Source organism: Corvus kubaryi, unplaced genomic scaffold (assembly GCF_017639235.1).
Source record: "Corvus kubaryi isolate FWS band 111438036 unplaced genomic scaffold, C.kubaryi_AGA036_p1.0 66, whole genome shotgun sequence".
NCBI lineage: Eukaryota > Metazoa > Chordata > Aves > Passeriformes > Corvidae > Corvus > Corvus kubaryi.
Genome location: NW_024582054.1, coordinates 31,601,563 through 31,614,665, shown reverse-complemented (window position 1 = coordinate 31,614,665; position 13,103 = coordinate 31,601,563).

The window sequence follows — 13,103 nt, the reverse complement described above, 5'->3', positions numbered from 1 at the left end:
GAGCAGGGCAGCAGGGCCGGCAGTGCCGGGCACAGCGAGAGGGGGACACAGGGCTGCAGTCACAGCCCGGCTGCCCTGGTGAAATGCTTCCCCGAGGGTGAAAGGACTTTTGCACTACTTCAGTGGTCCAGGGCATCAGCACCTGAGTTCAGCATTCTGCTCTGACTGTGGTCTTTGTAAAAAATCGCACTCCTGAGCACTTCAGGCTCATCCTCAGTCAGCCTGAGCCCGTGGCTTCCGAGGGTGGCCGCCCAGCTCTGTCAGCTGGCAATTTGCTAATCTGAGCCTACATGTTTCTCCCTGTCCCCGAGGCACGAGTGTTTCTAGACACACTGTAAAAGCAGCTGTGAGTTGGACACAGAGACTGCAGTATTCACCACTAAGCAAACACTGCGTGCAGGGCTATAAGGTACTTAACATTCAGTCAGACAGATACTAGGTTTATGAAATCTGGGCTGTGAAAACACTAGTGGTTTTCTAATAAAATGTAATGTTCATTGCCCAAGACTCCACCCTCTAAATCAGGATGTCTGCAGACCCATTCCCAACTTTCCCATTGCCTCCACACACAGTGGTTTTGGCTGAACAAATGCAGCACTTTTCCCCAGACTGGTGAGATAGCAGCTCCCCTCCTCCTTTCAGCTAAATTCCCACTGCCAGACAGGTTTTCAGCCCCCTCCTTTGGCCCAAAGCATCCACGTGTATTTGTTTTGTGACTTTGAAGAGAACGTAAAAGGACTTGTTTTATTAACAGCCAACAGACACTTCAAAGCAAAAATGTAGTTAAGAAATAAATCATTCTGCTCTTCCAAAGTGTGATTTATTGTGATTCCTAAAATAAGTTTAAAATGAACCAAAAGCTAAATGCATTAATCACTCTTTTAAAATAAAGTCAGGACTTCAATGTAAGGTATGTGTACTGGTAAAATTAAATGCAAGGACATCTCATTTTTTTAATTTAAGGTAATATTAAAGTAATGTGTTGGTCCTTAGCATCTCAGTGGCTATGGGGAAGTGTTTCCCTTTAGCAGAGAAGGTTTTGTTTGATAATACTTTCCCATATTATTGAAAAGGTTTTGTCCACGCTCTTCTTTTTTTTTTTCAGGTGTGTGTGGAGGGATTGTCTAAAGAGCCAAATTAACTTCCTCTGAGGAAATGCCCACTTTCTGTGCTTACCAGGGCAAAGAAGGCCATTGTCTGGGGAAAATGGCTCTGATGGGAATTTGAATTCAGGGACAGGGCATTAACATTTGCTGACTTGGGTAACAAATGGGATAGAGTTTCACCTAAAGGATTTCATTCATAGATTCTTGGTGGATTTCTTTTCCATAGTTCTTCCAAGTACACAATTTGCCAAAAATTGGGAGGAAAATGTGGCCAGCTCTGGGTGCAGCTTCACGAGTGTATTTTTTAATAACCATCACTGCCAGTTGTCTCTTTGGGAGCTGTTTCCCAGATGCTCCTGGGAAGAGGGTGAGATACACTCTGCCTGCTCCTGTGATCACAGGCTGTGAGCAGACAGAACCCATTTCACAGGTAGGACTGTGACCAGAGGAGCTCCCACAACAACCTTGCCATGTTTTCTCAGCCCATTTCCTTGCTTGTGTGCCTGGCTGAGCAAGGATGCTGCTTTCCCAGCTGTGGCCATGCAGTCTGCATTGGCCTCAGACCCCTTCAGCCCCTTCTAAGCTATTCTCACTGTGTTATAATTCTGTTTCCACTGATGAGTACATTCTGATTTTTCCTCAAACTGTATAGAACTAAAAATCTCAGTAGGCAGAACGGCTTTGCCTCTTTCTGAATTATCTGTACGCAAGATAGCTTTGCCCCAAGGGCTGGAAAGACTCAGCTTCCCCTAATTAACACTTGTCTAATACACTAAAGTGTCTTGGAATACTTCTATTTTCTGTCTGCCTTGGATTTAATTTCAAAAGCACAAAATCTCTGACTACAAATAAATGACAGCTTTGCACTGCAGGGATAAAGCTCCTGGACAAAAATGCTGCAGGGATATGAAAGGGAAATTCAAATGTCAACATCAAGTCCTTAGACACCTTTGAAAGAGTTTCCTGTTTTGCCAATCCTTTAGGGCCAGGCGGTGAGTTCATACAGAGCTTTCTCAGAGCTTACTAACATGAGCAGGCCAGCTCGTGGTGGGGACAGCACATATGCCAGCAGCACCTCACTGCTGCAGACAACCAGCTGAATTTACAGCAGAAACCCACCCCAAAACAGGCTTCTTGCTTCAAATCTCGCACCAAAATTGGGCTAGAGCGTCAACCACCTCAGCTTCCAGAAGATGGGGCTGTCCTTCTTCTCAATATCATCCTGCCTGGTAGGACACTTACCTCACTCATTCTTACTCGTCGTGCTCAGCAGAAAACTTAGAATAACAATATTCTTTAGGCTGGAAAAGACCTCTGAGATCATTGAGTCCAACTGTTACCCCAGCACTGTGAAGCCCACCACTAAACCATGTTCCAGAATGCCACACCCACACACCTTTTGAACACCTCCAGGGATAGTGACTCGATCACTGCCCTGGACAGCCTGTTTCAATATCTGACTATCCTTTCAGTGAAGAAATTTTACCTAATACCTAATCTAAACCTCCTGTGATACAACTTGAGGCCATTTCCTCTGTTATTGTTGCCTGGGAGAAGACACTCACCCCACCTGGCTCCACCCTCCTGTCAGGGAGTTGTAAAGAGTGAGAAGGTCCCCCTTGAGCTCCTTTTCTTCAGGCTGAATCCCCCCAGCTCCCTCAGTTGCTCCTCATCAGACTTGTTCTCCAGACCCTTCCCCAGCTCAGTTGCCCTTCCCTGGACTCGCTCCAGCCCCTCAATGTCTTTCTTGCCATGAGAGGTTCAAAACTGAGCACAAGACTTGAGGGGTACTTTGGTACAGGGATTGTTTTCACATGACTGTCCTTCCCTAGCCCACAAATCACTGTGTCGTGTTTGCATGTGTTGCTGCTCTGGAGCTGGGCTGAGCAAAGATGGTGGTGTCAGCCCAAAGAGAGATGAAGTGATTGTGGAGGAATTTCTTTATCACCATCCTGTGTAAATAGAGATTAGAGACAGAACATTTTCCATACAGCTGTGCTTCTGCAAACAGGAGGCAATACAGGGCCAGGCAGTATTACAGAGCCAGCTTCAAGTGTGTTGTTGCAAATCCAAAAGGACATGGACTCATCGTAGTAACCAGGTAAAGTGAGAATGGCCATGCCACTCTGCCTGTACTGCATTCCTCCACTGGCAATGCCTTGGGGAACAGCAAAGCACCGAGTCCACAACCACGTTTCCAGGTTTGTGTTAGTCCCAGCTGAGCTGAGCCTTAGTGACCTGCTCCTTGAAGGGAGGTCACTGGTGTTTGTCCTCCAGGGGAAGGTGGAGTGGAGTTGCAGAACCCCTGAGGAGGTCCCTATAACACTTCTATCCCTGGAAGTGTTCCAGGCCAGGCTGGATGGGGCTCTAAGCCTCCTGGTCAAATGGAAGTTGTCTGTGCTCATGGCAGGGGGGTTTGAACAAAATGGTCTTGAAAGTCCCTTCCAACCCAAATTGTGTTACAGAATCCCCACTGTAACACCAAACCATTCTGATTCTATGATATACAGATGAGATCAAGCAGGAGCTCAAGTTGGAAGTTCAGTATTTGAAGTGTTATTTATGATTGCTTTCTGAGATAAACTGCTTTCCTTTGGGGCGGGTGGCTAATTCTGTGCACCAAGCCCTGAATTCTGATCAGAAGAGGTGAGCTGTGTGTGATGTGGGGTAGTATGTAGTGTAGCTTTCCATGTTTCAGTGGCTGCCTCCTTCCTTGCAAGCTGGCCTTGGAAAACATACAGAGCAGAGTAAAAATAAAATAGTATTCATTGCTGGTAATGAAAAGCCACTCCTACCCCAAAAGAGAGAGGAGTAACGTTTTTCACAGTTTGAGGTGTGGGCATTCGACAGAGCAGGTCATGCTGTGGGCTTGGATGGCACCCAGCCCATGTCTCATTGCTGCTTACTTTGTAAATATTGATTTCCCAATAGGAGCAACTGTTTTACAGTACAGCCAGAGTTAAACAATAGCTCTGAAAAAAAAATCCAGCCACACGCGTGCCTCACTTCTGCAGCATTCCTGAGACAAGGCTATATTTTTATCATCTGCAAACCCAGCTACATCTGCTGTGCTGAACTATAACTGGAATCCCGACTCCCTCATTATGACCTCTGTCAGAGAAGTGAGCCAGCTTCTCTGGGGTATAATTTAAATTCTACCCAGTTCCATGGCTTTCCCAAGAAAAAGATAACACCCTGATGCATGAAATCAGATGAGAGACTAGCACAGCTCAGCTGCTGCAAGAGGACCTGCTGTATGCACAACTTTATCTTTCCTGAAAATCATTCCAGGTCACAGGTGTCCGTTGCTGCTATGAATTAATCTTATCAAAAACCATCTCCCACATTTTAGCCTCCTCCTGCACACAGCAGCTTTGAAGTCTTGAGCTTTCTCCCTCCATCTGCCTCCAGTGGCGTTGAGTTTGCTGCTCTCTTGGGTGCTGCGAAAACACTGCCCTGTTGCAGGACTGCAGCCACCCAGGCAAAGTGGGATCTCCTGCAGAGCTCCCAGCTGCCTGCAGGCCTGTCAGAAATGCCTGGATTCCTCCTTTGCATCTGCCAGAACTCTTGTGTTGCAGAGCTGCTCCCAGAACACCTCATAGGCCAGGGCTGGAAGCCCTTGCTGTCACAGTTATCTGAGGTTTTGCTCAAATGGTCTGAAAAGCTTCAAAATCCCCAAGAGGAGGGCAAGGCTCCAAGTTGGGCTTTTTTCCCAAGTCCTCTGCATGCTGAATGAGGGATACATCACTCCACAGTGGAAAACTGCAGCAACTCTCCAAGGGTGCCCTCTTACCACCCATCTTTGGAGGTTGTTCTCCTGCCAAGGTGTCCTAATATCAAATATGAAGATAATACACTCCTTTGGTGGCATTTTCTTTTTAGGAAGATCATTTCTGCACCCTCTGACTTCAAAGAAGAATTCCTGAAAACAGGGAAATAATGCCAATACCATCTTTGCTGGTCCAGTGAAGACTCCTAGGAGGAGAAATGTTTCTGGGTTTTGTTGCATCTGTTAACAGGATTGAATTAAGCTGCCAGAAATGATAAGCATTTAGAGGGACATCAGCCATCACTCCTCACTACCAGACAAAATCTTTGTCATGTCAGTGGTCATAAATCTGTGATTGTACTTGGGAAGTGTTAGACACTGTAACTCATCACCTAGTCAGCCTATTCAGCTTCCCCCAGGGCACTGTTTCACCTGGTCTGCCAAGGTAAATGCCTTGTGTTGTTGGTACACAAGAAAGGGTGGTGTAGAAATTATGTCTGTTTGCACTGAAAAAGAAAAAAAAAGAGGTTAAAAAAAGTTCCTTCTAAAACAGATTAAGGATTGCAAGTGAGAGGTTGGTTGAAAATCAAATTTCCATTCCTAGAGAAAAGTCAGGCTTTTTAAACACCTGGTTTGATACCAAATCAGGGCAAGAAAATGGAAAATATTCCTATTTTTCACAGGACAGTATTGTTGCAAAGTTCTGGGATATTTAAGCCTTCCTTCCCTGCTCAGTTTGCAGCATACAGGCTGATCACTGCCATGCTGGTCCCAAGAGACTTTGGCCCCTGTTTTTCACCTAGGCTTAGGCAATATCTCTCATAATGCACCCAGGACAGCATCATAAGTGATGGTAGAGATAAATACAGACTAAAGGGGCATCTCTCTGCACCCAGAGTGCCTGGGATTTAAGAGCAGAGGCAACAGTGGATGGAGAGGGACAAAGAGAAAAACACAATAATATACAGGGGAGTCTACTCCCCATCAGGGTACAGCCTTAAAACCTTGAGTGCCAGTCCCAGCTTTGATCTTTGCAACCACCACCAGGCAGGACTCAAAGAGGGTGATGAGGTGTTAATGAGAAAAGTAAAAGGCAGCACAGGAGAAAACATGAAGGTGGTGGGATGAAGGTGGAGCAAGACAATGCCCATTGACCAAATCTGTGCTTGGCCAGGACAGCATTTACCAGGCCATGGAGAGGAACCTCTGGAGAGGCAGCAGACAGCTGCAGAGAGGTAAGATGGGTGGGTAAAGTGATGGGGTAGGAACCATCATCTCTTCATGCCACTTTTGAGAATTTGTGCTTGTGATGAGGATGACACAGGCTCAGGTGGTGGCTTTGCTGCCTGGATGGGTTGGCAAATAGATGCTGAGAGGAGGGGAGACAGTGGCTTGGGCCAAGATGGGAAGCCTCACCAAGAGCTCTCTGGTGTGGCAAGCCTCAGGTTTCCTCAGCATCCTCCTGGTGGGACTTGTCCCCCACCTCTTGAATTTCCCAAATTGCCAGACACTTTTCAAACTTCTGTCAGGAGAGGCCAAGCTATGACCCACTCACAGGTGCTTTTTTTCCCCTTAGTCTCCTAAGGGGATGGTTGCAAATTGCTTCCTGAAATCGGGCTCCTTCCTTGCACACTGGCAGGCCAAACCAGCCCTTGAGCTGATGGAGGCTCTGGAAAATGTTGTTTCACGCTTGGCTCTTTCAGCACCCTGCACCAGGCGCAGGAGGCGGTTCAGTCCTTGTGCTTCATTTCAACACCACCAATATTGACCTTTTCTTTCCTTCATGAGAATGGATTCAGGGAGGTAGGAGAGACAGGAAAGGAGGTTTGCTCTTTGCTCCTGCTCTGTGAGCTGAGCAGAAGAAAGCTCAGGGTTCACTTGTGGGACTTTTCACCTTGACATTGTTGGAAAATAGAAGTGCTGGCTGGGAGGGTTTTACTGCTTTCTGCACTCTGGGATGGGGTTTTGCCACAACGCAGAGGAGAGGCCACATTGAAAACCAGCTGCTCTTTGGGGTTTTTTTCCTCCTCAGTCTGCAGATCAAATAATGGGTGCTCAACAATGGCAGTCTCAGAATGCACTGCTCAGAGCAATGAGATCAGGGTAGAAAGAACCTTGGTCCCTGTGAACTGAAATGTCTGCCCTTACCTGTACTGCCCATGTCCAAAGGTTTCAGTTGGATCTTTAGGAAGGAGTTTTTTTTCTAAATTCCTGTTTCCGGTGTCAGGCAATTGTGATAGAGATTTTAATTTTTGCGGAAGGGGTTGTTTCTGCTGCTACATGTAGGGGGGGAAAGCCATGTCATGTCCTGAAAGCACAAAACCCCAATAAAAAGAGACAACTTCTCTTACTTAAAAATAAACAAATACAAATCTCATGAATTTGGAAAGCTTAATTTACAATTTGTGAAGTCTGAGATTAACAGCACTGCACATCCATGAGACTTGAACAGCAGTAAGTGATTTCCCTGGCTTAATTCAGTACCAAAAAAAGTAACAAGACCTGAAAAAAAAATTTAATAACTACTAGGCCTCGTGCCCACATACGTTCAATCTAAGAAGGAATTCCCACCGAAGCTTTCTAAATGGATTCCCAGTGAGGCAGGTAGGAAAGCCAAAGCACACATCCAGCCTTGAGCCAGTGATTTCCAACCTGTCTCACCAGTTGTGTGTGCCACAGGCAGTGCAGGATCAGGCTCTCAGCAGGTTCTGGCCACTGCCCCGTGGCAGCCAGTGGCTCTGGTGCCATCCTTCCATCCTGCTCCTAATGGAAGTGGTGACTCAGGCTTAATGAAGGAGCACACCTCCCTCAGTGTGCGAGCAAGCTCTGTGTCATCTTTGCTTTACCATGGCTGGTGATGCATCAGCCTCCAGGCTCAGCCAATAATCTCAATTCTCTTATTTTGTAAACAGAATATAAAAAATAATTTGCTTGGAAATCACCAACAGATTAACAACCTCCAGCTGTAACTTTGATCATTAATTCAGCCTGATCTAACTCAGCTGTGCCAAAGTTCTCATTTGTATAATTTGACATTTTCCTACAGGTTCTCCACAAGGAGGATGGAGAGGAGATGGGTTTTCAGATGGAGCTGAGGTTTGTTTGAGGTTTTGTTTTGAAACTGTGTGCTCAACAGGGTGTAAAGATTGTGCAGATCGTGTTAGGATAACCTGCTGCAGACCTGTCTGGAAGGAGAAGTGGAAAGGGCTGATCTAGAAATCAGAGAGACATTTTTGCAAAGCTGGAGGCCTGCTTTTGAAAAGCACTGAATTCAGTTCCACACTCACAAAAAGAAGTCTCCAAGTTAAATACTTTTAATATCTAAGTCAATTCCAGCCTGTTTTCACCCTGAAGGCATGTATAAGCTTTCGTATCAGAAAAAAAAGCAGGATAAAAAATTGAAATGCAGATATGTATTCTTCATGACCTTCAGATTCTTTGTTTCTCTTCCAGGCTGGTTTGCTGTGGATTTACTAAAACTGAAAGAATCAGCACTTCAGGAGGAGCAGATAGATAAGCCAAAAATGCCCAATCCAGTGCCATCCATTTTCAGCATTAATTCTGAGGAGTTTGCAGGTTGGGCATGGGTGAGTAGATCCTGGTTGAAGTTAAAAGCAGCTAATTCACTGTGTGAGCTTGGGGTACCTTTCACCACGGTCCCCTCTGCATCACAAAAAGCTGTAATATTCAGGAAAATATGCCCTCTGCCTTTCCCATGGCTGAGTTCATATCTAAGATCAAGTTGTAAAGATACTTTTTGACCATACAGAGTGTGCCTCTTTGCAGGAAGGGAGAGAGGAGGCTGAGGAACAGCCCAGACACATGAACAAAGGGAACAATAGGAACTATTCTGCAGGCAGAGGCTGCTGCATTCTTGAACATATTCACATGGATAAAGGAGATCAATAAGAGCTTCCAAAACTGCACGATGATAAGAGAAAAGTATTACAGTGCTGTTCTGCAGGCTGGACTGTGCGGTGATCATACAGCAGTTTGTCCAACAGAGCTCCCCAGGGCCAAAATGCAATCAGTAACCCTTCCCTTAGAATCCTGGCTTCTCTGCAGAGCCACAAGAGCATCTGATAATTCCCTGGCAGCCTCAGCCGTGGCCAGCCTTGTGCAAAGACGTGGTAAGTTGAATGTCCGGTTTGTGTGCTTTCAACATACAGCGAGGCTGGGCTGGAGGCACAGCACAGGGAGGGATGTCCACATCCCTCCGCTGACACTGATCCACTCTTTGGGCTTGGGCAAGTCATCTAGTTGCAATCCAAGTCCCAGGAGCTGCAGCTGCAGGAGGCATAAAGGGAACCAGGACTTTGTGCTGCGGTGCAGCCTTCCTGGACATCTGCACCCAGGGAAGGTATGTCCCAAAGGGAAGGGATGGGTATGGGAGAGAGGTGGAGCAGATGAAGCTGGGCTGGGTGGTGGCAGTGGCTCTTGGGTAGAAGAGCCCAAGGTGGGATGTAGGTGGGTGTACCACTGGTGGGGAGAGGGATGGAGACTCCCCTCCTGTGGTTCAAAAGAAGGGACAAATTCATCCCTTCTTGGCTGACTAGAGCTTCAGTTAGAGGCAGTGCCAGGGCAGGACATTGCTAGCAGCTCCCAAAAGCTGGAGCTGGGATTTTGAAGAGGAACACACAAGGAAATATTATCCAGGGCTTCTTCCAGACAGCTCTGGTTGATATGGAATACAAACAGCAAGCAAACGAGCAGTTCGTGTTGTAGCTCCATTAGTGCTTCGTGCCTGTGCTCTGCAGCTGGCAGGCTGCCTCTGGGCTGGGCCGGGAATGGAGAGGTGTGTCTCCCAGATCCCCTGCTTCTCTGCCAGGGCGTTTCCAAGCAGCTACAAATTGCACCACTTCTGACGCAGGACATCTCGTAACTGCACCACCTGCCCTGCTCTCTCTCACCAACTCTGTATTTGAGTGTTTATACCAAAACCCAGAGATGTGGCAGTGCTGTGAGAGGCTTGAAAGATGGATGATGTTAAACATCTCTAAAAGGAGTCCTGGATGTGGTGATGATTTCTGAGCACATGCAAGGGAGCCCCTTCACCTCCGCTTCCTGCCAGCAGAATCACTCAGGGCATCTGTGTTATAAACAGATGGATGGTAGCCCAATAAAAACAATGGCAGCTTTTATATACAGCCTTCAGTTCAAGCCCTTCCAGGAGAGGCTGTTTCAAATAGCAAAGAAATACACATCAAAGCTGGCCCCCAGCATGTGCCAGCATTTTTGGGGAGCCACAGCTGTGTGGTGAGTACATCGCAAGCAGTCGCTCCCTGAGTGGGAATCCTTCTTCCAGGAATGAACTGGGGAGAGCAGGGCCATGTGGGGCTATCAAGAATGTGCATGTTCAGCTCTGCTTTTGCTCCTGAACTCCGGTGGGTAGCAGGACATTCCTGGAGCACCCTCCCTAGGGAGTGTGTCAGGTGTCATGCAGGGCTGTGCTCATCTCTGGAAGCAATGGGTACCAAGAGCTGATATGGAGACTGTGAGCTGAAAGAAACGCCCAGCATCATGTGGGTCCCTTTAATCCAGACTGGGAGGTGTGCTAATAGGATGGTCAGCAGCTCTGATTGCAAAGAGAGTCATTTAGGAAGAAATGGAGAAAGTGGAGTACCCTGCACCTGAAAAGCCCTTGCATCCCAGAGAGGGGCTGGGTCGGGAGGGTCAGGTTGTCAGTTTCTGTTTTCCATGACAAAGTCGTTGAGGATACAGCCAAGGTGAATGGATACTCAGCTGCTGTCATCCCCCCCAGTTATCCTCTGTAGCAGCACCAAGTCAGAGGAAGATCTGGGCTTGGTAACATGGCCGGTACATAGTGCAGGATCTCCCAGGCAGCCCTTCCTGGGGCCAACTTCTTGTACTCAGGATTGGTTCTCTGGACTTTGCAGCGGCCCACACGTTGTCTTGGCTGATGAGCAAGGCCAAAGCCAAAAGCCCATGAATTTATCATTAAATCAGTCTGATTTCTTTTTCAGGAGAGAGGGAGAATGCAATCTTGTTCTAGCCAAAAGAAGGTTGGTGTCAGACTGTGCTGGTGCAGGATGGATGGCTGGAGGCAGGGAGGTCATGAGAGCTCAAGAAAAAGCCCCTGGTGAGCCATGCCATGAGTGTCAGCTGTGCCTGGGCCAGAAGCAGCCCTGGCAGAGCCAGCACAGCAGGCAATGGGACACAACAGTACATTGCCTGTGCTGAAATGCTAGAAAATGACCTTTCCACACTGTTAGCATCTGGTGGGGCACCCATAGCACCTACAGCTTCCTTAAGCCAAAAAGACTATTGGAAAGGGTGCTTTTGGCCTGGGGTAGCTCCTTCTACACAGGATCTTTGCTCCTGTAAAAAGCACAGCATAAAATGTTGTCTGCTGAACTGGTGTTACTGTTTCAGTGAAAGTTTTGAGTGTCCTTGATTCAGTGTAAATAAATAATGTAGCAAGAATAATACAGAGCTAATAATGCTATTATCTGGGAATACTGCAGCCTAATCTCCAGCTCAATGAAGATAATGAGTGTTGAATCATGCCTGGAGCATCCTAAGTAAGCATCAGTGGTTTTGATAAAGGATAGCAGCGGATTTTTGGTCTCAGCCTGTTGCTTGTCTATAGATTTCTGAAGTGATCTGTGTGGGTCCCTAAGCTGGCTGTGGGTCCACATTCCTCCTGGTGGCAGAGCTGGGTCATCCTCCCATTGCTTTCACCCTGGGCTGGCCCAGGGAACAGGCCACAGCAGTGTGACCAAGCAAGTGGCACATGGCCCTGGAGCAGGATGGGGATGCCATCCCCAACGACAGTGCCATGCCACTGCAGCCTCTGCTAGACCCCACATGGTGGCTGTGTGTCACCAGAAGGGATCAGCCTTCCCCATATAACTGATTCCCATGAGAAAGAAACTCGGTATCCCCCGGCTGTGTGGGCTGCAACTGCAGCTTGGAGAGGACAGTGGCCTTGGCTGTTCAGCCACAGTGAAACACCTTTCACTGAGGCTCCTGTGATGGCTGGCACAGGGAGGGTGAATCCGTGGCCTGAGCAAATTCCTGCTTGCAAAATCCTTTCCCCTCGCAGAAAGGCAGGCACAGTGCAAAGGGTTTGCAGGGGCCGGGCTCGGTGATGCTTTGGAGCTTACATTGTCACCGGCAAAGAGCAGAATCGGCTGCTCTTTTGGGCAGGAATGTGCTGCTAAATGCACAGCGTTGCAGCAAGCAGCCATCCCAAAATAAAACAAAACACCCCCGGACAAGTTGAGGATACACAAAGGAACTGACAGCCTCTGAATCTGGCTTCACATCAAGGAGTTGTAACTTGAAAGCTTTATTTAGACAACTAAGAAAAACAGCGGTGGAAAAGTACTGATGATGTGCTTTAAAGGGGGATTTCTGCAAGGAGAGAAGTGCAGGACTCCTCCTGGACGTGGAGCATCTAGCTCCTTCAAAAATCCCAGAATTAGACTGGAAAGCACTGCAGAAGGGCAGGATTTGTATTATCTGAAGAAAATAAAAATACTTTTGGAAGAAAAAAAAACCCCAACAAAACAATTTCAAAAGAATAAAAGCCTACCTGGAGGAGAGCTTAGGGGCGTCGTGAGCAAGGGACAGGAGTCAGGGAGTGCATGCAGTGCTTGGCAAGCTTTTGGTTTGCGTCTCCCCCACGCCAAGTCGAGCTTTCCTGTGCTGGGTGGTGGCAACGCTGGCGAGAGGAGCCCGTGCACATGGACCTGTGCAATGTTGGAGGAAAATATTTGCATCTGTCAAACAGAGCGAGCTTGTTACGGTACCCAGCAGGGCTCTATCGCCGAATCCCTTTCTACACAGCCATAAAAAGCGGGGAGGGGGAGATAACTCCAAGGCGAGATTCTTGTGAGCTCATAAATCTCTGCGAGCTGGGTCCCCGGACTGATGAAATCACCGGGAAGCCCAGTGGCCTGGTTTCCACAGCGCTGCCCGCCCTGCCTCCGCTAGCGACGGTATCACTGGGAGAAAAATGGAGCCAAGCTGTTGGGAGAGGGGTGGCTTTTTCCGAGCAACAGGGAAGTTGCTACAGCCCAAGGTTTTCTTAGGATGAAATGATTTAAGCACCTCTCCGGCATCCTGCTGATCTTTTGGAGGCGGGGAGCCTGATAGCTGAGACTCCTCGGGATGATAATTGTGGTGTATTTGTAGAATCAAAGGTTTCCCCTTGGAGCGGGGCCAGCAAGCTTTGGGAAGAAGAATGGATCCAATACAAAGGG